The following is a 21458-nucleotide window of genomic DNA, read 5'->3' on the forward strand; positions in this document are numbered from 1 at the left end:
TTCCATGTGCAGTTCTAACTGTTGCTTCCTGACCTGCATACAGATTTCTCAAGAGGCAGGTCAGATAATCTGGTATTCCAATCTCCGTAAGAATTTCCCAGAGTTTATTTTGGTCCACACAGTCAAAGGCTTTGGCATAGTCAATAAAGAAGAAGTAGATGTTTTTCTGGAACTCTCTTGCTTTTTCGATGATCCAACGGATTTTGGCAATTTGATCTCTGGTTCTTCTGCCTTTTCTAAATCCAGCTTGAAGATCTGGAAGTTCACGGTTCACACAAGGATGTCACAAATTAGAGCAAAAAAGTGTTTGAGAATCAATGTGGGAACACACTGTCTCCACGTGGATAGACCATGTAACTTACAGATGTTAATTCTATAGTGCTAGTATTTGATTCTCAGAACAATCTTTTTTTATTTTTTTGCTGAATTTCTATTTCTGACCACAAGGTGGCATCTGATTTTCATTAATACACAAGACACATCTCATCTCTCTTCAAACTGGAAAGCCACATTTGTCTCAGCTTCTGGACCCTAGGTACCAGAATTTTTTCAAATGGCAGCATTTCCAAAGGATATTGCATTCCTGTGGGTTTCTATAGGAGTCGAACTAAATCTTTTGTATCTGTAAGTCAGATCTGTATCAAGGCATGCTTATGAATATTTCATTTATTGATCACTGTGTTGAAGATACTTCATAGCCTGGGAACGTTTCCCATATGTTTCTTTACCTTACGCCCAATGTTGGAGACATGAATTATTTTGATATGTGCTTATTATATGCCACATGCTATTGTGTTTGGGAATGAGAGAGTACAGAGAAGTCTTTACTCAGAGATCTAACTTGCAAGATGGGTCTATTCCAGGTACATGTATGAAACAACCCCGAAGGAAAAACTCTCAAGGCAAATTGTCTAAGTTGAAGTCCATTATGATGAGTACGGTCTCTAGATCTGTGAGGTAAGTGATGAAGTGTGATAGTTTTGCCCTTGTGTTACCTGCACCTTTCACAGTACCTGCAGGAGTCATGACTCAGCTGAAAACTGTGGACTTTGGGGCCACAAGTGTATGCCTGCTAAGTTGCTCAGTCATGTCTGACTCTTTGCAATCCCATGGGCACTCCTCTGTCCATGGAGATTCTCCAGGCAAGAATACAGGAATGGGTTGCCATGCCCTCCTCCAGGGGATCTTCCCAACCCAGGGATGGAACACATCTCTTACGTTTCTTGCACTGGGAAGTGGGTTCTTTACCACTAGCGCCACCTGGCAGTCCTAGATTCCAAAGCCAGCTTGCTATTGGTGGGCCCTTGGACAAGTCGCTATGACTGTGCTCTGTGTTTTCTCTCTGTTACGTTAGGAGAGGATGATAATCAAAAGCTTAAAAAGACTGTTGTAAAGATTGAGTGAATAATATAAATGAAACCAACTGCCGGTGGGTGTTAGGGCCCTGAGTTTCTCCTCTGTTTAACCGTGTACAAACGTCTTGAGCTGTGTGTACTAAGGATTTGGCTCAGAGGTATCACTCCTGTGTTCCCTTGTGCAAGGCCATTGTATCTGTTAAGCACTGTAGATTCAGCACCTTAGGAGTGCCGGCTTTACAGAGAACATTGGGACTGTTTGGAAAACAAAAAGAAATGTATTGATTTCCGAAAATGAAACCAAAGAATCAGCATCAATGGACATTTCATTAAATATATATAAAATATTCTATCAACTTAAATGCTCCAAGCTCTTATGTCACCATGTAGAAATTATATTTAACATGGATGTGAGTAAATTAAAACTTTTTTGAGTTGATGTGAAACTAAGACTTAGGGACGCAGGCATAAAAAGTTCTAAAAAAGTTTCTACTCCTATGGCTGGTGTAGTCATGAGATCCTTAAGGATGAACCTGGCTTGGCAAGACAGATGAGACAGAGCTGGTCTGGGGGCATTTATCAGCCCTCCTGTTACTGTCCCTCAATGTCTAGATCAGATAGCATAGGGTGAGCCTGACAGAGGATGAAGAATGGATTGGAAAAGGGGTTCGGTGGATTCTTTCTCATTAGTGGATACTTCTTGACTTCTCAGTAATAAGGCAATTAACAATTTATATTTGACTTATGCTTTATTTTGAAAACCTAGCAGTATCCATCGATCCTTTCCATTTGCACTGAGAGCCCCAGAAAAAGAAATTCTCTTGGTATATGTTGGCAATATGAGAGGACATTCATGCTATAGTCTGTTTCTTCTTATTTACTAAATGCATGCTTTATTGAAGAATATCCAGGCTTCCCTCGTGGCTCAGTGGTAAGGAATCCACCTGCCAGTGCTGGAGACATGGGTTTGATCCCTGGTCCAGGAGGATCCCACCTGCCATGGGGCAGCTAAGCCCATGCGCCACAACTACTGAGCCCATGCTCTACAGCCCATGCTCTGCAAAAAGAGGAGCTGCAGCAATGAGAAGTCCACACACTGCAACTAAAGAGTAACCCATGCTTGCTGCAAGTAGAGGAAAGCCCTTGAAGCAGCAAAGACCCAGCATAGACAGAAATAGATTAATTAATTTTAAAAAGGAATGTCTTCCCCTTGGGTTGAGTTGTGCACTACTTTCTCCTTCTGTAAAGGTGGGGCGTGCTGGATGGAACTGAGAGATAAGCAGAAGCATCTGTGTGTCATAGGAAGAAGAGGAAATGCTTCATCAGGAGCCCAACAGAGTGACTACTAGGCTGCTCACCAGACAAAAACCCCACTATATGCCAATAAGGATTTATTTGCCAGAGAAATTGGCGCACGTGTGTGTGTGTGTGTGTGGCAGGAGGGGTGGCTTAGCTTCTTTGCAAAAGAAGACCTCAATGTGTAGAAGCCACACTGGTTTGCTTTATAGAGAGAGGATGTTTATACACTTAGACATCTATTATGCTCTGCCGTTGATAACAGTGAGATTTGTATCCATTGTTTTTCCAGGAAGCTATTGAGCAAAGCAAGGAACACGATCCTAGGAGGCGCTAAGGCACAGCTATCTGTGATTTTTTGAAAGACTACTGAACCTGAAACACAGCTCAGGAAAGTGAGGCCCGAGGAAACGTGACCAGGATGTGCAAACTGAAGAGCAGGGCACCTGAGCTGACTGGAGAAGGAGCAGCCACAGCACGCTGAGCAGAGTTTACTTGGTTTGTTGAACAGGTGTCATGTCTGTCATACATCACTAAGCGCCAGGTTGATACAAAGGCGACTTCCTCCTCCTTGTGATGCTGTTGTTTGCCCTTGACATCAGGACTGGCAGGGTGAGAGAAGAGAGATGGCCATAATTCAGCTGAATGGGGCTCAGGACCCAGTGATCTTTAGCTAAGAGCACAGACTAAGAAAGAGCAAGTCCTGGTGCAACCAGGTACCTGAGCCCTGCCTCCCAGTGTCCCCCATACTAAGTCAGAGGATGTGGGTGTCTCCAGGGGCTGGTCCCAGGGACTTGAAGTGCCTAAGAGTGCTCTCACTTTTTCTTCCCGTTGTATTGGAAAGGCTGTGAGAATAACTTACCTAGCCTGCCCTTGGATAGAACTGTAGGAGGGAAAAAGACTATTCTGGAGGATCATCAGAGTTGCAGAGCCACCTCACTTTAAGTGATGGTGATGATGGAGTTCAATCTGGTTTACATAGGTAACATCGAGTATCAGATGCACCTAGTTTATTTCACAAAAGGATGTACACTAAGATTCTTTTTAAAAGCAAGCTGCTTTGGTAAATTGTTAAATATTGAAATATGCAAGAGTCCCATTTGTACTCAGCTTTTAGAAATATGGATGTTGACTTAAGAAAGGGATATGAGAAAGTGAAGAAATTAACAGACTGATGAATTTTTTTAAATTATTTATAAATTTAAATTTACATTGAGAATAATTAACTTGTTTGGTGTTCGGTTTTGAGTTTTGAGAAATGCATAGAGTCATGTCACCATCACGATCAAGGTACAGAATAATTCTATCACTCCCACGAACCTTCTTGTGCTTCCCTTTCATAGTCAATTTTTTCCACCAACCCTAAACCTTGACAAACCGCTCCACCACTATAGTTTTGAGTTTTGCAGAAGGTCATATAAATTGTAGAACGTTGTCTGTTATATGGATGCATCTCAGCTTGTTTATCCATTCACCAACTGAAGGACATTTGAATTGTTTCTAGTTCGGTGATTATGAATAGAACCGCTCTAAACATATGCATATAAGTTTTTGTATAAACATAAATTTTTCTTTCTCTAAGGTAAATATTTAGGAATGGGATTGTTGAGTTATATGGTAAATGTATGTTTATAAGAAAAATAGCTTTCTTTCTGCCAAATACTTTCTAAAATGGCTATATTGTTTGCATTCTTACCACTGGAATAGTGGTAAGAATGTGGCACTAATCAATATAAAATAATTTTTGTTCTTACTGATCACACATATTTTCAAGAATTGAAGACAAGAAAAATAGGTTTTTATTCCAAGTTTTAGAATTTCTGTTGTTCTTCATCTTTCCTCATTCCTGAAGTTCTAGGTTTTCCTTTGGTATCATTTCCTTTCAGCCTCAAGACCTTCTTTTAGCATTTCTTTTAGAACAGATTCTCTGGCAATGAATTCCTACTTTTTCTTAATCTGAAAATGTCTGCTTTGCCTTGTGGAGTATAGTTAGTGGTTTTAAAGTATGGGTTGACGTCTCTTTCAGCATGTTACAGGTGGCTATTCCATTGTCTCCTAGCCTCTATGGATCTTGATGAGAAATCTTCAGTCCTTTGACTGATGTCTCATACATGTAATGTGTCATTTTTGTCTGACTGTGTTCAAGATTATTTTCTTCCTATATGTTTTCCATCAATTTAGTTATGATGTTTTGGTTTTTACTGAGTTTGTCTTGCTTGGGATTCACTGATATTCCTGACTGTGTAAATCTCTATCTTTCACAAAATTTGGAAAGTTTTTACTCTTATTTCATCAAATATCATTTCTGTACCAATAGCTCTCTTCTCATTTTGGGACTTAAAGACATCAGGGTTAAACGTCCAACATGGTATCACAAGTCCCTAAAGCTCAATTTATTTGTTTGTTTTAAAACTTGTTTTTCCTCTCTTCTTCAGATTAGAAAAGCCACTATTGATCTACCCTCACATTCACTTTTTCTCTTTTCATCTTCATTCTACTACTGAACTCAGGCAGTGAATTCTTAATTTCGGATATAGTTTTTAGTTCTACATGTTCAACCTTTGCTTTTTAAGTTTTCTCTTCTTTGATGAGAATGTCTATCTTTATATTGTCAAAAGTATATACCTATATCTCATGGTGTATATTTATAATACTGCTTTAAAGTCTTGTCTGATCATTCCAACATCTAGGTGTTGACAGGGTTGGCATCTGATAATTGTGTCTTGAGAAGTGGCCACCTTTTCCTAGTTGTTGGCATGTGGGTAATTTTAGATTGTATCCTGAACACATTGAATAGTATGTAGTGAAAATCCAGGTCCTATGAAAATCCTCTGGAGAATGTTTATTCTTTTTATTCTTTTGTTTTTTACAGATTTTTTTGATGTGGACCATTTTTAAAGTCTTTACTGAATTTGTTATAATATTGCTTCTGTTCTTAAGTTCTGGTTTTTGGCCCCAAGGCATGTGGGATTTTAGCTCCCCAACCAGGAATCGAACCCACACCCTCTGCATTAGAAGGCAAAGTCTTAAACACAGGATCTCCAGGGAAGTCCCAATATTCTTTTTAAACATTATTTGTTTATTTCGAATGCACTGGGTCTTTGTGGCTCGGCGTGGGCTTTCTCTAGTTGCAGTGCAAAAGCTTCTCACTGTGGTGGCTTCTCTTGCTGCAGAGCACAGGCTGTAAGGTACACAGGTTTCAGTGGTTGCAGCACAGGAGCTTAGTAGTTGTGGTGCCTGGGCTTAGCTTTTCCTTGGCACGTAGAATCTTCCCCAACCAGGGATCGAACCCATTACCCCTGCATTGGCAGGTGAATTCTTAACCATTGGACCATTGGGAAAGTGCCCAATATTCTTTCTAAAGGAGACAAAACTATCACTATTAAAAAACATCATGTAAACATAATGGTTTAGCTATTAATCCAAGAAAAGCAGCTAACAAGCCAACAGAATAAAGAATGAATGAAGTAAAATATGACGTTGTTCCCAAAGCACTGAAACTTAAAAGCCAGATCAATGTAACAGTATAGAGAGCCCACAAATAAACCCAGCATGAAAAAAGTTTCATATATAATAAAGGAAAAAATCACATACCAGGAGATAAAGGAAGAATCGCAAGGCTACTTGGAAATTTTCATTTAAAAAGGAAAAAATTAAATTATATCCCTACCTCACACTGTGCATGGTATACCAAAAATATTCAAATGATTAAATAATTCAGTGTAAAAGATGAAAGCAAAAAATAACCTTTAAAATCAAGGATTATTTTCTGCAAAAATTGAAAATATAAAGCAAAAGATGAATAGAGTTGACTACATGAAAAATTTTAATATATGTATTAAAAACATACAAGATTGTTAGGGGTAAATGGGAACTCTGTGTTACCTTTGCAACTTTTATGTAAACCTAAAACAATTCCAAAATAAGTCACAAAAAAATGTCACACACATACACACACTCAGACACACAGTATCTATCATAATTATGAATCTATATATCCTTTTCCACTTTGGGGAATTTATTTTCCAAATATACTTTCACGTGTACAATGTGACCATTGTCACAAACCCCTGGTTCAGTTCTTGTCATGTTATTTGCAATAGCAAAATATTGTATACAATCTACGTAGCAAGTACAAGGAACGGGATTTCCCTGGTGTCTTGTGGTTAATACTCTGAGCTCCAATGCAACAGGCTTGTATTTGATCCCTGGCTGGGGAGCTATGATCCTACATGCCATGTATCACAGTCAAAAAGAAAGGAATTATAAGGAACTACTTTAAAAAAGATGCAATGAAATGCCACCCATCTATTTACATAATAAGAAAGCTTCTGATACGGAAGAGTGTCAAAGAAAACAATTTTTTAAGTTAAAAAACACACAGAAATAAAAAAATAAATGAAGAAAAACCCCCCAGAAGGCAAAGTTTTATGTTAGTTGAGGTGTGAAAGACGAGGTGAGAAAACCTATTGATATTGCTTATCTGTTCAAAAGAAACTCTAGAAGGAGAACCTGCCATTAGAGCCATGTTCTGTCTGTCTTTAATGCTGGGTGTTGTTTTGGAGTATTTTTCTGGGTAGAGGGTTGCTTCTAGATGCACTGGAGCTTATATTTCAATTTAATTAATTAAAATGGATACTGCATCCACATGGTACAGACATTAAAGACATAACTTTTCAGGGTGAATACTAATAACGTGATGGTACTAGGATATTGACAGCAACTGGACGATGAAGGACAGGAGTGGGAAAGTGAGATTTTATGGAAATAACTGAAGTAAAAAGCAACGGCTCTAACTGCAGATTCTCAAACATTTGGCATGGGCACATATGGAAGAAATGTTATTTTTAAGTCCTGGGACTTTCCCTTAGTCCACAGAATCTCTGATCACATCAATACCCATTTGCTCCACCTTCCTGAAGGTTCTACTTTCACTTCTGCATCAGGCTAGTTGTTTCAGATGCCATGAGAAGCAGAAACTCCAGAAGTAATGAAAATTTTCTCCAAGGCTTGCTGATGAGTGGTCCCACCATGAGCCAGCCGTCTGCTTCTCCTAAGAAGACACTTAAGACGTGAGCAGTCATCTGGGATTCCCAGCTGTCCAGATATGAATTGTGGTCCTTGTAAACTCAGTATCCATTCACGTACACACACCTGTGCTTCCCAAGAACCATTATCTGGTGTTGAGTGTGTGTGTTGTTGATGTTCAGCCGCTAAGTCATGTCTAACTCTTTGCGACCCCATGGACTTATAGCCCTCCAGGCTCCTCTGTCCATGGAGTTCTCCAGGCAAGACTACTAGAGTAGGTTACCATTTCCTTCTCCAGGGGATCTGCCCAACCCAGGGATCGAACCCATGTCTCCTGCACGGGCAGGTGGATTCTTTACTAATGAGCCACCATGAAGACCTACAACACCTTCTAGGCTGTGTGTGTATGGTAGAATTATCATATTTGCACCAAAGCAGTATTTCTTTGACTGAATCTTCTCAAAACTGGATAATCCAACCCCTCATATTTTCTTGGGTCCTTTGGAGTTTCTGAGTTGCATACGGGCTCAGGAATATTTATCTGGATTTGCCCATCTTGTCTTTGTTTTTATTGTCCCTGAGAATTCTGTCTCCAAGAATTCTGTCTCCAGAGTCCTGTGGTACCACTGGGTCTCTGGATCACAGGGAGCTAGCAGTGGCTTTGGATTCTCGTGACTTTGTTACCCTTCCATTCTGTGCTCCAACAGGTGAAGGCGAAGTGTGGAATCTGCCTTCTGCCTTTACAACCTTTAACTGAGGGCACTGGAAAGCTCTGTGCTCCATGTGAGCAACTGGGACTCTGAGCAACCCCAGGCTTCCAGCATCAACATCTAGAGACTGGTCAAGAGAATAATCCTAATGCATACCTTGCTGTATTTAAAACTGCCCACCCCAGGACTTCCTTGGTAGTCCAGTGGTTAGGAGTTCGCCTTCCAACGCAGGGAATGTGGGTTCGATCCCTGGTAGGGGAACTAAGATCCCACATGTTGCAGGGCAAGTAAGCCCACCCGCCGCAACTACAGAGAAGGTCACGCACTGCAATGAAGAGCCTAATGCTACAACTAAGACCCAACACAATGAATTAATTAATTAAAAAACCACCCATCCCCCATTATTAGCCATTTCTCCCAAACAGTGCTATGATCCTCATTTCAATACACCCAGCCTGATGATTTCTGTTTTTAATCCATCTGCCTGCCAGGTGAGTCAAAGGGAAGCCTTTATTTTGTATTTTTTCATTTTTATTGGAGGCTAGTTGATTTACAATGCTGTATTAGTTGCAGGTGTACAGCAAAATGAATCGATTATACATACATACATATCCACTCTTTTTAGATTCTTTTCCATATAGGCCATTACAGAGTATTGAGTAGAGTTCCCTGTGCTATACAATAGGTCCTTATTAGTTATCCAGAAGTGATAATATATAGTTGTGTGCATATGTCTGTCCCAATCTCCTAGTTTATCCCTCCCCTCCCTTACCCCCTGATAACCATAGGTTTGTTTTCCACATCTGTGACTCCGTTTTGTAGATAAGTTCATTTGTATCAGTTTTTAAGATTCCGCATATAACAAATATTGAATAATATTTGTCTTTCTCTCTGACTGACTTCACAGATGTATGACAATCTCTAGGTCCACCCATGTTGCAAATAGCATTATTTTGTTCTCTTTATGGCTGAGTAATATTCCATTGTATATAGGTACCGCATCTTCTTTATCCATTCCTCTAGAAGCTTGAAAACTCTTGCTCCTGAGGGCTGGGAGCCAGGCTCAGGGGTCATTGAGCTGCTTCCCATGAGTATCTCAACATCACCGGATTTGCAGTGAAAGCCTTCCCTGTGTGTCTCCGTAACACACACACACACACACACACACACACACACACACACCTGCAGCAGTTGTACACTTACAGAACTTGCAAAAATGCGAATAGCTTCTAATAGTGTTTAGATACATTAATGGGTGCCATCACCATTAATGGGTGCCATCACTAACGCTTGTAATGTTTTTCTTGTTTTTTCCTCCTTATTGCTTATCTCTAGATTCAGGGCTGAACCCAGAAGTGGGGCTGCCCAGAGCAGGCCTGTTAATTGATATCCTGTTACATTATTGTTCTCTAAATGTTGCTTTTAACATTTACATTTATGGACAGGCTGATGGCTGCCTGGGGGAAAACCAGAGAAAAGAAATGCCAGGGGGTGCCCCAGCCTCTTTTAACATCTTTAACAACAGCAATCTGCTCTCTTCAAAAACCTAAGCTCATCTGGCCCCACCTTCTCAGAAGGAAGTTAAGTGGTTATGTCTTGTTGTTTGGGGGCTTCCCAGGAGGCTCAAGTGGTAAGAACCTGCCTGCCAATGCAAGAAATGTAAGATGCTGGTTCAATCCCTAGGTGGGGAAGATTCCCTGGAGGAGGGCATGGCAACCCACTCCAGTATTTTTGCCTGGAGAATCCCATGGACAGAGGAGCCTGGCAGGCTACAGTCCATGGGGCTGCAAAGAGTTGGACATGACTGAAGTGACTTAGCATGCATGCAGACGAAAGTAGCCTCAGATTGACCCTGAGTCTACTCAGTTTTATAGGTGCACCCTTGGGTAAATCTGTGTGCAGGCTGCTCAGCCTCCTCTCTGCAGATGCTCAGCTCTTGAGGAGCAGCTGCAGCCACAGCCCTATGTTCACATTTGAAAAACCTGCCATGTGTTCTCAGGAAATCCACCTGTCAAACATGGGACGGACTTGGAATTAACTAATATTTTCTGCAGTGGAATCTCCTGGTATTATTTGTAATCACTGTAATCATCTTAAAAATGTCTCTACTCTCTGCCTTTTCAAATCATACTAATCCTTTGAGCCACTACTAAAACCCACTTTAAATAAATATATTGAGCATCTGCTATGTGTTAAGTACTGGCTGGACCCCGGGGAAAGGCAGCTCTTTTATAGAGCTGACACCCCTGACCTCAGGCATACAGATGGGGGGAGGGCCATAAATGAATACATAAGTAATTAGAATTCAGGGTTTTAGAATATAAGAATTATATATACAGGATGACCTAATCTGGACATTTTTTTCTTTTTTCTGGCAGCACCGCAGGGCATAGGGATCTTAGTTCTTCCATCAGGGATCAAACCTGCACCTCTTGCAGGGGAAGTGCTAAGTCTTAACCTCTGGACCACCAGGGAAGTCCCAGTCTGGACATCTTTGAGAGCAAAAGGGGGAATCAATTAATATATAAGCAGGAACACCAGGTATAAACTGGGACTGTGGGACTTCCCTGGCAGTCAAGTGGCAAGTACTCCCTGCTCCCAATACAGGGAGCTCGGGTTTGGCCCCTGCTCAGGGAACTAAGATCCCACATGCTGAAGGGTACAGCCATGAATAAATAAATTAGGACCGTCTCCAGCAAACTGGAATATAGGATCATCCTATTAGTTAATAAAATGTTACAAGAACTTGAAAAACAGAGTACAAACTCAGATTGAGAAGATGGTAGGAAGGCTAACTAGAGAATGCAACTTTTGAAATGAAATTTATTTTTTTAATATTTATTTGACTGAACTGGATCTTAGTTGTGGCATGTGGGATCTAGTTCCCTGACCAGGGATCACACCTGGGCCCCCTGCACTGAGAGCCTGGAGTCTTAGCCACTGGACCACAGAGGAAGTTCCTGAAGTGGAATTTAAATAAATATGCTCATGGTTGTCAGATGGAGCCCTCTCAGGAGAGAGAACCCTGCAGGGACATACGTGGTGAATTCCAGGAATACATATAATGAATATTTCAGTGAGATCTGAATGCAGGGTGTAAGGTAGTGACAGATGAATCAGGAAGATTAGGTCAGGTTCTGATGGTGTGATGTCTTAATGTTTTCCTAAGATTTTTGTTCAGTTGCTCAGTCGTGGCCAACTCTTTGCAGCCCCGTGGACTACAGCACGCCAGGTTTCCCTGTCTTTCACCATCCCCCAGAGTTTGCTCAAACTCAGGTCCATTGAATCAGTGATGCCATCCAACCATTTCATCCTTGAGATGTTTGGGCTTTAAAGTGCTGGTGACAAGGAACCACCAAAGATTGTTGAGCATAAGAAGGAGCAGATAAATAAGGTAGAAGACAAATTAGTGATGTCAAAGGCTGGAGTTAGAGAAGCCAGTTAGAATATAGATCAATGGTCTAATGAGTGTAAGGCCCATGAGAGTGAAAAGAGAATGGAATTTTGACCTAGACTAGAAGTCTCGGTTCAGTTGAATATGAAAGAAAGTAGGAGAGGTCTCTGGACCAGCTGCCTGCTTCAGTTCAGTTAGTTCAGTTCAGTCGCTCAGTCGTGTCCGACTCTTTGCGACCCCATGAATCGCAGCACGCCAGGCCTCCCTGTCCATCACCAACTCCTGGAGTTCACTCAGACTCACGTCCATCGAGTCAGTGATGCCATCCAGCCATCTCATCCTCTGTCGTCCCCTCTCCTCTTGCCCCCAATCCCTCCCAGCATCAGAGTCTGCTTAGTGCTGCCATTACTTGAATCAGTGAACTCTGGAGGAGCTTGTTGAACCTGATGGAGGGATGAGCTGGTGAATTGTGCTTGGTGCTTCTGTTCAGAGACTGAAGGTGAAAAACAGCCCAGTTGTCTCCATGGAGTGTCCATGGGGGCCCTGTTGGGAGCTGCCCATGGGTGGCATGCTAAAAGATTGCAGTACAGCCCAGTCCAGGACCTTGAAGTGGTTCCAGGGACCAGAGGCACGAGCCTGAATAGGACAGGATTCTCGGGAGAACAGACCTCATTGCTGGGAACTGCTGCCAGCTCTTGGGCACTGCAGCTAAGGACAGCTGCACACAGGAGAATGGAAGAACTACTGTAATGGGCCACAGTTGACAGGGCTCCCTGAAAAATAGCCAACAGGGACTGTGAGGGACACATTATCCATCCACCCCATCTCGGCTTTCTCTGTCACTAGAGGACATCCTTGTTAAGGGTAGAAATAGTTGGATTATTCACATGATCCACAAGGACGAAGCAGTACATGTGGTGGTACTGTGGGCCCCTGAGCCAGACCCCATAGCATAAAGATGCCCCCACTCTCCCTAGCTAGTCCCGACATGGACTGAAAGTATTGTTGTTCAGTTGCTAAGTCGAGTCTGACTTGGCGACGCCATGGACTGCAGCACACCAGTCTCCCCTGTCTTTCACTGTCTACCAGAGTTTGCTCAAATTCATGTCCATTGAGTCAATGATGCCATCCAACCATCTCATTCTCTGTTGTCCCCTTCTCCTGCTTCCTTCAGTCTTTCCCAGCATCAGGGTCTTTTCCAGTGAGCTGGTTCTTCGCATCAGGTGGCCAAAGTATCAGCACTTCAGCTTTAGCATCAGTCTTTACAATGAATATTCAGTGTTGATTTCCTTTAGGACTGACTGGTTTGATCTTCTTGCAGTCCAATGGACTCTCAAAAATCTTCTCCAGCACCACAATTTGAAGGCATCAATTCTTTAGCACTCAGCCTTCTTTGTGTTTCAACTCTCACATTCATACATGACTACTGGAAAAACCATAGCTTTGACTATATGGAGTTTTGTTGGCAAATTGACATCTCTGCTTCTTATTATGTTGTCTAAGTTTGTCATAGCTTTCCTTCCAAAGAGCAAGTGTCTTTTCATTTCATGGCTATAGTCACCACCCACAGTGATTTGGATCCCAAGAAAATATACCTTCTTGCTATGTCCTCACGTGGCAGGTAGAGAGAGAAAAAAAGAGAGAGAGGGCCTCAGAGAACTGGTCTCTCTGCTTCTTCTTTTAAGAACATTTAGATAAGGTCGTGAGGGGGCCCCACCCTCATGACCTCATCTAAATCTAATTACCTCCCAAAGCCCATCATATTGGAGGTTGTGTGAGTGATAGTCGCTCAGTTGTGTCCAACTCTTTGCGACCCCATGGACTGTAGCCTGCCAGGCTCCTCTGTTCATGGAATTCTCCAGGCAAGAATACTTGAGTGGGTTACCATCTCTTTAGGGCTTCAGTATATGGATTTTTGGAGGACAAAAACATTCAGTCCATAGCACCTTGGAACTTCTTTCAGCCTTATATCATCACTTGCTGGAGGGAGAGAGGCAGCAGGGGTGATGATACTGGGAGCATTATGGTTTCTGCGAAGAACTTCTCTTTTAAAAAAAACTCTCAACCAAACCATCACAATTAATCCCTGTCTTAAGTGCACCAAAACACACTTTAAAATGGGCAGGTCTTATCCCTGGAATGTACTCTTCGGATTAGGATCAATTTTAGACATATCATTTCTTTAGCTAAAGTGAAGGGAAAACAAATTTTATTTGATCTTCCTTAAGATCTTTCCTCTCTTACTTCTCCTGCCATCAAATTCTTACCTCAACTGAAAGGCCATGTTAAGTGCAAGGCAAATTCTTTATCTCTTTGCATAGAGATTAGCAATCTCTGGGTGATGGAAGTCTCAAGTGACTGACTGCTGCCAGTGTGAGATGTGTGACCTTATGAAAATGCTATGCTTTCTGGGTTTCAGTCCTTCATCTCTACAATCATAGGTTATCCTTGTTATTGAAAATCATGGGTATAAAATCTACTTGAAATTGGGAACAAATGTCCAAATTAAAGAGTGACAGGGACTGTATATTGAAGAACCAAACTAAAAATCTTAAAAATAAGTTTACTTTGTATATAAAATATATTTTTAAAATTTAAACTGTTTTATTGTTAGAATGAACCAAGAATGACGTAAATGGTCATTCCCTTTGGAAGTACGTGGTTTTTCTGGCAAAACTGTCTGTTGGCATAATACAATAGCCTTCACTTCTTGATTGAGTTTAATCCCACGATTACAAAGAGGTTAATTTTCGGGAAAATATTCAAGAATTTCATTAATTTGTTCAAGGGCTTCTCTTAATTCAAAGTTACTCAGGTCATTCTTTTTGGAAATTATTTTTATGTCACCCTCTTTGATTTTCTCTTCTTGCGTTAACCATTGTATTGCCAGCAGCTCTTCATTTATCAACTGTTTTGCATGTGATTGAGCAGTTCAACACCAATTTGATTCAGTAAGATTTTTTATTTTACTTTTCAACCAGTTAGCATTGTGGTTGGTATTTATAATGATCAGGGAAAGAGTAGACAACAGAGATGTTGACCCAAAGAGTAAAACTAAACACCAGCACTGAGGGAGGAGGGATGTTTGAGATGGCACCCATTTTTAAGTGGAAAATCATTTAGTGAACATTTTCTGATTAAAGCCACTTTTGCTTCCTTATATAGCTTGTAGCTTAGTTCCCTGGATGATTCATGTTGGGATAATAAGGATCCACTATAGGTTTTAGAGGGGCTTCCCAAGTGGCTCTAGTGATAAAGAACCCATCTGCCAATGTAGGAGACATAAAAGATATGGGTTCAATTCCTGGGTCAGGAAGACCCCCTGGAGAAGGGGAAGACAACCCACTCCAGTATTCTTGCCTGCAGAATCCAATGGACAGAGGAGTCTGGCAGACTACAGCCCATACAGTCATAAAGAGTCCGAAACCACTGGGGCGATTTAGCACACACACACATAGGTTTTAAAATTTGAAACCCATTATGGTCATTCCTCGTACATTTGACATGGTTAAGACAAAGTGGGAGTTGTATGAATAACACGTCTTGCTTGCTTTTTTAGCCAAAAAAAGTACGAAATAATAACTATCATGTGATATTTCTTATATGCGGAATCTAAAAAAGGGTACAAATGAACTTATCTATAAAACAGAAATAGAGTCACAGACATAGAAAACAAGCATGGCTACCAGGTAATAAGGAGAGGAGGGATAAATTGGGAGACTGGGATTAACAGATACATGCTACTGTATGTAAAACAGATAACCAATAAGGACCTATTATATAGCACAGGTAGCTCTGCTTAATACTCTATAAAAACCTATATGGAGAAAGAATCTAAACGAAGAGCGGATATGTTTATATGTATAACTGATTCACTTTGTTGTACAGCAGAAACTAACATAAGATTGTAAATCAATTGTACTCCAACAAAAATTTTTAAAAATACATATTTAACATTTTTCTAAGACCTAACTAGGAGCAGTCTGCACCTACATGAATGTAAACTCCCTGGGACATTTTCCCATCTTGATAAATCCAGAAGTAAGAATTCAAGTTCTTGACACAGGCAACATGCCCAGCAAATGCTAGCTGACTACACTAAGGCGGAAGCATGAGAGGGATTCTTTCACTAAATAGTTATGTTATCGTGATAATCTTTTATTTTCCCAAAATCTCAACTGCAAAATGAAGAAAAGGGACTGAAAAACCTCCAAAACTCATATACAGTTCTAAGATTTTTTTGATGCAGACCAATTTTTTTTTTTATTGAGCTGAGTTTTCATTGCTGCACGTGGGCTTTTTCTAGTTGTGGTGAGCGGGGGCTACTCTTTACTGTGGAGCACAGGCTCTAGGCACACAGGCTTCAGTAATGCAGCACTTGGGCTCAGTAGTTGTGGTGCACGGGCTCAGTTGCTCCAAGGCATGTGGAATCTTTCAAGACAAGGCATGTAACTCATATCCCCTGCCTTGGCAGGCATATTCTTATCCACTGAACCACCAGGGAAGTCCTGATGTGGACCATTTTAAAGTCTGTTGAACTTGTTACAACATTGCTTCTGTTTTATATTTTAGATTTTTAGCCAGGAGGCATGCGGGATCTTAGCTCCCCAACCAGGGATCAAACCCGCACCCCCTGCCTTGAGAAGACGTAACCACTCTACTGCCAGGGAAGTCCCAAGATTCTTTCGCTTAGAGTGAAAAGCAGCCCCCGTACCACTTCACAAAAAGAAAAAGCCACCTGGCATCAAGGTGGCAGCGCTTTTCACTGAGTGGGGAGATTTGATACATACCCTGCACAAATAAAGTGCACATTTTAAGAACTTCCCAACACAAAAATGCACAACTGCTGGCTCTTCTCAGGCTGTCGTTTGTTCTTGGAGAACGGCAAGGACTTAACGTCCTGAAGACTGGTGTGTGTTTTAGTATCTGCCCAAAGTTCAGATCTAACCTAAAGTTTGCTTTGGCCATGCCTCTATAGAGGTGTCAAGCCATTTCTAAGCAGGGGATAAATGGGAAGAAAGCTTTGTAAAACCTCTAGTAACCCAGCTTGTTTGAAGGTTTGGTTGCATCACAGTTGATGGGCTAACAATCCTTGTCTTCCACCTGGATCGCTGGATGTTATTGACATGGGGAACATTTCCTCAATGCTTGTCGTTTAACCAACAGGTTGCTGGAATAGGGAGTTTTGCTTTTTAGACATTTTTGCATACTTTGATTATAGTATCTTGAAGCGAGTTTGGAGGGAAAGATTCTATAAGCTCTATTTTCTCTCCTTGTAAAATGCTCCATTTGGCACTTGTTACACATGGTTTCTGGGCTTCCCAAGTGGAGCAGTAGTAAAGACTCTGCTTGTCAATGCAGGAAACGAAGGAGACGAGGTTTCAATCCCTGGGTTGGGAAGATCCCCTGGAGAAGGGCATGACAATCCTCTCCAGTATTCTTGCCTGGAAAATCCCACGGACAGAGGCACCTTGTGGGCTACAGTCCATGGGGTCACAAAGTGTGTATCTGTTAGTTGCTCAGTCTTGTCCGACTCTGCAACCCCATGGACTGTAGCCCACCAGATTCCTTTGTCCATGGGATTTCCAAGGCAAGAATACTGGAGTGTGTTGCCATTTCCTTCTCCAGGGGATCTTCCCAAACCAAGGACTGAACCTGAACCTGAGTCTCTTATGTCTCCTGCATTGGCAGGCTCTTCTTTACCACTAACACCACCTGGGAAGCCCTTATTGAAGTATAACTGATTTACAATGTTGTGTTATTTCTACTGTATAGCAAAGGGATTCAGTTATACATATACAGATCCCTAAAATCAACAATAATTTAAGTGCCTCTTAACATGCACAAAACATTAACATCTTTCATTTGACACATCAGTTGAGCACCAGCTATGTGTCTGAATCTGGTTTGGGTTCTTTACCTAAACTACACTCGTGTGAAAGTGGTGCCATCAATCTTACAATACAGATAAAAGTGATTGCCTGAGAGGCAAACAAGTATATGACTTGGCCTTCTCCTTAGGAAGCTTCAGTTTAGTTGAGAACACAACATTTGCACATATGAAACAATGGCTAAATAAAAAATATTATAGTAAACATCAGCTTTCCAGAACTGTCAAAAGTTAACTCATCCTGGTAAAATAATCTAGTTTTCTGGGTATCTGAGAGATGTCCCTTAAAACATAAGATAGTAGCATTAAAGGCAGTTAGTAATCATACTTAGTTCCAAGACAACAGTTCTTTTAAGACCTACTGGAGTATGTGTATAAGACAGTTTCTATGTTGGGATCATTTGTTATTTTATTGTACCTATGTTTTATGGTTTTTCTCTCTCCCCCCTTGTAATTGGTTTGTCAATGTACCTTTTAATTTACTGATGACAAACTAGCAAAGGTTTGAGAGCAGACTGACTGATTTTATTAGGTCTGGTTGTAAAACATGCAACAAGTTAACCCTATGGATTTCTTCCTTCAGGAAAGAAGGAAGCCGAAGATATGTAAGCCTATGGATTTCGTCCTTCAGGAAAATTCCTCAATCTTTGAATGGACTACTCAGAGACCCTCTCCTCCTTGTTTCAAAACTCCTTATCTGATCCTTGCTTTTATTCTGGAAAACTGAGAAATCAAGAAAACTGAGGTGCTAGATAAATGAGGTACATTTCATTTACTATTCTGAACATGATTGAGCATTAACATGTGACGGACATGGTTATTGAAGTTATGAATAGGTAGCAGATGAACAATCTCAAGCAATGTAGGGAGAGAAAAGCAGTAATTGTGTAGATATCTTTCCTCTGGAAAGTAAGGAATCATATTTATTAGAAGCATCTTAGGCATTATCCTCATTTTTTGAAGGATATATTGAAGCCAAGAGAAGTTAAGCGACTTGTTCACTTCTGCAAGCTCACACAGAACCAGTTGTAAAATCTGGTCATTTGATCTTAGGTCCAGGTTTGGATTAGTTTTCGTCACAATAAATGACCACTTGTTTCTGAGTTGAACCAAAGGAAGTATATCTGAGGGCCCAGCCTCAGACATTTACTTACATGACAGAAGGAAAGGAAGGGGAGAGCCCATGACCGCAACCACAAACCCCCCACCCCACCCCCCACACACTCCTCTAAACCCACTAAGGAGCCTGGAAGTTTGAGCTCCACCTTCTTTTAGAGACTCTCCAGGAAAATCATTGACCGACTCACATCTCTGGCGGTGGCAGGCCTGGACCTGTGGACCAGCCTTCCAGAGCTGACACCGTACTAAGGAATCACTAGGCTAAAGAAAGAAGGGAAAGAGGAGCCTTAGAGAAACAGAGGGATTATGGAAGTTGCTTTAGAAAACAATTTTTAAAACTGCTTTATTAGGGTATAATATATATTAGATGAAATTCCTCTATTTTAAGTATAGAGTTTGATAAATTTTGACAAATATCACATAACCACTTCCAGTATCAAGTAATGTAATATTTCTATTACAGCCCAAAGTTCCCTCATGCTCCTTTGCAGCCCATTCCCTTTTTCCATCCCAGGTCCAAACAGTCACTGACCTTCTTGCCACTGTAGCTTTGCCTTTTCTAGAATTCCATAAGAATGGAACCGTGCAGGTCAGAGTCTTAGGTCTGACTTCTTTCATTAATGTGTTAATATGATGAAATATATGACTTGATTTTCAAATACTAAATGAACATTGAATTCCTGGGATGAACTACAGTTGGTCATTGTATATTTTTATCATTAAATTGATGGATTAAACTTGTTAATGCTTTGTAAAGGATTTTGTATCTATGCTCATGAGGGATATGAGTATACAGTTTCCTTCTAAAGTAATGCCTTGTAATGTTCTTGTCTGGTTTTGATAACAAGGTAATGCTAGCCTCATGCATTTTGAATTAGGAAGTATTTTCTCCTCCTCTATTTTCCGGACGAATTTGTGTAGAATTGATATATGCATTACTGTGTGTAAAAGAAATAACTAATGAAAAGAGTGTAGCACAGGAAACTCTACTCAGTGCTCTGTGGTGACTTAAATGTGAAGGAAGTCCAAGGAAGAGTGGATACATGTATGCGTTTATGTATAGCTGATTCACTTTGCTGTACAGCAGAAACTAACACAACTATTGTACAGCAAATATAGTCCAATAAAAATACTAAGTAACTAAAAAAAGACAATTATTCTTATATTAGGATGGTAGTGTTTTAAGGACTGGGTTCTCTGAGTGGGTCTTCACTTTATGGTTTCGGATATTGTGTCAACACAGAATAAATAAGAGTGTCTTGTGTGTGCTGTGCTAAGTCTCTTCAGTCGTGTTCAACTCTTTACGACCCAATGGACTGTCATCCACCAGGCTCCTCTGTCCATGGGATTCTCCAGGAAAAAATACTGGAGTGGGTTGCTATGCCCTCCTCCAGGAGATCTTCCTGACTCAGGGATCGAACCCCCATCTCTTACGTCTCCTGCATTGGCAGGCAGGTTCTTTATCACTAGGGCCACCTGGGAAGCCCAAGAGGATCTTATAAAAAGCCAAAACAAAGTGATTTTCAATATTTTCACTACCAACGACCCATTTTACTTTTTATACCTTCTACAAAGCAAGGTTTAAGAGATATCTTATGCATCAATTATTTTTAGTTAATACAAGTTAATCTGAGACATGCCACAGCCAGTTAGAGTTTCTTGTTAGAATAAACTATCTGGTTGGATTTTGTATAATATCACTAAAAGAAAAAGTCATACTAAGCACTTATCAAGAACTGATTGTGAGCGAGGCATTGTTCTAAGTGCCTTCCTTGCATCAGATCAGGTAAGCTTCACAGCCATCATGTGAAATACACACTGTGGTTATCAGTACCTTGCTGATGAGGAAATGAGTGGCTAGGACAAGGCTCCACAGCTAGTGAGTTGTGCTGCACTGAATTTAAGGCAGTCTGACTCCAGATTCTGAACTCTGAAACCTTTATAATGCAGAGTTGACACTTGAATTGGATCATGTGGTTACCTGAGTGTAAATAAATGAATGATCATCCTTAGGCTTTCTGAAATAATGAAAATAGCACACAGACATCCATTACTGCTTTGGGATCACCTAAGCAGAAGTCTCTGCTTTAAAATTTAGATACCAATTAGCATCCTGAGCTTTGCTTTGGATGACTGAGTGCATACTCCACAGCATCTTTAAGGAACCCAAAGAACGCTAAGAGACAACCCTGATGTAACTGGTAATAAACAGATACGGGGGCAACCTTCCCCAGTGTTCTTGTAACCTAACCAGAATTTTGTTTGAAAATGACTGGGCTTATTTTCTAGATTCCACATGTATGTGTTAATATACGATATTTGTTTTTCTGACTTCTCTCTGTTTGACACTCTCTAGTTCCATCCACATCTCTACAAATGACCTAATTTTGTTCCTTTGTATGGCTGAGTAATATTCCATTGTATATATGTATCACATCTTCTTTATTCATTCCTCTGTTGATGGTCTTATTTGCAAAACAGAAGCAGAGACATAGGCATAGAGAATAAATATACGGATACCAAGAGGAAAGGGGAGGGGGGAGGAATTAGAAGATTGGGATGAACACATATACACTATTGACACTTTGTATAAAATAGATAACTAATGAGAACCTACTGTATAGCACAGGGAATTCTACTTAATGCACTGTGGTGACCTGAATGAA

At 40.8% G+C, this 21458-nt stretch overlaps 1 long non-coding RNA gene across 1 annotated transcript; it reads left to right on the forward strand.

Moving 5' to 3' along the window:
* Positions 1–216: 216 nt before the first annotated feature.
* On the forward strand, positions 217–19832 carry LOC113897308. The gene is made up of 3 exons (XR_003512322.1): positions 217–957; positions 2944–3149; positions 18257–19832. It is a non-coding gene; the product is annotated as an uncharacterized LOC113897308 (long non-coding RNA).
* The last annotated feature ends 1626 nt before the right edge of the window (positions 19833–21458 follow it).

The sequence above is a fragment of the Bos indicus x Bos taurus genome, chromosome 8 (assembly GCF_003369695.1).
Source record: "Bos indicus x Bos taurus breed Angus x Brahman F1 hybrid chromosome 8, Bos_hybrid_MaternalHap_v2.0, whole genome shotgun sequence".
NCBI classification, from domain to species: Eukaryota; Metazoa; Chordata; class Mammalia; order Artiodactyla; family Bovidae; genus Bos; species Bos indicus x Bos taurus.